Here is a 2,603-nt window from a genome sequence, read left to right on the forward strand (position 1 = left end):
CATATGTCCTAGGGTTCTGGGCCATGCGGATGGTGCGCGCTCCCTAACCCTAGTATCTGTGGCAGCATGCCGCTTTTGGCCCATCTGTCCCGGGCCATAGTGATTCACTTTTTAAAAATCTTTTAAAAGTGGAGTATGCACATCACGTATTAGCTTTGAAAATTGATGTTATTGTTATATGCCTTCAAGTTGTTTCTGACTAATGGTGGCCCTATCATGAGGTTTTCTTGCCAAGATTTGTTCAGAGGTTAGCCATTGCTGCCTTCCCCTGAGACTGAGAGCATGTGACTTGCCCAGTCACCCAGTGAGTTTCACAGCCAGGCTAGAAATTAAACCCTAGTCTCCAGAGTTGCAGCCCAATGACTCTGGTTCTCATTACTTTGAAGTCCAAAACTCAATGTACAGAAAGCATGCCGCTGGGATGCTTTCAAACAACACACAATCTGATTATTTCATCTGTCATATTCAATAGTTGGCATTGGGCCATAGATTTTCTCCTGCTATGTGTTGCTCTTAAAAGCTATTTTACAATCACTTTAAAATGGCCCTACCTCAGCTACCTGCCTTCATGATCTTGAAATTGCATCCAAAGTGGATGTAAGTATAGCCTTTTCAGTCTTGAATACTCTAGCATCCTACACAATGTTTCAACTCCATGAGCCCAATTCAAGATGTCAAATTAGATGATACAGCTACTTCTGTAAAAAATGCCATGATAATTATGCAACTGCATTCATTGCATCTGGCTTATTTTGCATATTGTGTATTATTTTAAAACAAGCATTGTTTGGTATTCAGACATGACTCATTAGAAAAAACAATAATGCTTGCTAATGCAGAATAATGTAATGTAGCAGCAGGAAAACAGGAAGACTGTTAAAAGTTGATAGACTCAAAGAAGCTGGAGCCCTAAGTTTGCAGGACCTGAGCTGGGAGGGTGACTTGGAGGTCTCTTATCTGTAAGGCCACCAGGGGTCAAAGTAGACTTGATTGCAATTAACAATTGTTTGACAAGGGCATAAAGGTTGGAAAAGAGTGCTGCGCTGTTCAAACAGGTGAGGTAACATTTCTAAAAGTCATGAAAGGGGAAAGAGGCAATCTTACACTGTGTGGCAAAAGCTCCAGTTGCTCAACACTGGAGCTCTGTGCTAACTAGTTATTTCTGACCATGCTTTTTTTCCCTCTAATGAATCAAAGATTACGTGCAAACAAGCTTATTTTTAATGGCACTACTAGTTCTATTACGTGTAAAAGCTTTTTCATTCATGGGATCTGGGAAATTAGCAATTATTTAGAGCTAGAGAATAATGAGGTTTGTAAATATGTGAGCCTTTATAACGGTGACAAAATCACCATACTTTACTAATTGTTTCATTTGCTGAAAATACAGTGACTAGAGTTACCTGTGGTGTAAAATGTGTCTCAATACAGGATGCTATCTTTCAAAAGCATGGGAAAGGAAGTAGCAAGGTCTCCTTCCTTCTTCAGTGAAAGCTGAGTTTTCAGTAAGTATGCACTAAAACCAGTTGGGCAATGATTATCAGGATCACCCTTGAAGAGATCATCATCTTTTATCTAAGTTGTCAGGTTATATTTATACGGAATATTTATCAAGTATTTATTTATTTATTTATTTAATATGTTGCCTTTTTCCAAGAGAGGGACTCAAGGTGGCTTTTAAAAAAACTTTATTATAAAGCCCAGTATTCCCTTAGTCTTTCTCCCCTACTTCTCCATATGATTCTCCTTAAACATTCTGACCTAGAATTTAACTAACTTCCCCCCAATACAATAAGATTAGATGTGAATAAGACTTGGCTTAGAAGTAGTCCATCTTAAAAAAAAATCCACCTGCTACCACCTTAAAGGGATCCATGAGTGTGCTTTTTAAGTTATGGGGAAACAGGTTTGCCCACTGTATGGGGAAACACAGTGGAAAATGCGTTTAGTGTGCATGTACCCAGTAGCCTTGCAATCATAGCATCTAGGTGTATATACTCCAAATGTTCAGGCATATATTTGCATCTCTGTTACAGTATGTACCATAGGTATAGCCCTTCCATGCAACTTGGAGAAATGCTATGGGGGGGGGGGGGGAGAGGATTTTTTTGTAATCTGAAGGTACTCCAAGCCTGGGGGGGGGGGAGCAACAAAGGCAATTCACTTAGAAAACTACAACTGTAGCTATCACTCAGAGAAGTTCCTCATATTCCAATAAACAAACTTGAGAAATATTTTACACAATAAACAATCAGCATTTGTGCTCTTTATGCAGACCTGACCTTGCTTGGATACTGAAATCAGAAAAGATCAAGCATCTTCATTGTTGTCTGGTTACTATTACCACTGGCTCTTGTTACCAATGTTTCCAGGAAGATTTTAAGGAAGAAACTGCTAAACACCTGTAAGCCAAAGACATTTTCTTCTTCTGTTCAAGGAAAAGGAGTGTTTTGACATAACACGGGGTAGGAGGAGATAATCAAGAATAAAATTATTTATAGAAGCTATTTACTACTTGTGATAGGCCAATGAAGATCCACAGGTTCTGAAGGAAGAATACACAGGAAGCAGGGAAAATGTTTATTGCCCTGATACTTCAGGCA

The sequence above is a fragment of the Sceloporus occidentalis genome, unplaced genomic scaffold (assembly GCF_023333645.1).
Source record: "Sceloporus occidentalis isolate IW3139 unplaced genomic scaffold, rSceOcc1.0.p SCAF_3, whole genome shotgun sequence".
In the NCBI taxonomy this organism is placed as follows: Eukaryota; Metazoa; Chordata; class Lepidosauria; order Squamata; family Phrynosomatidae; genus Sceloporus; species Sceloporus occidentalis.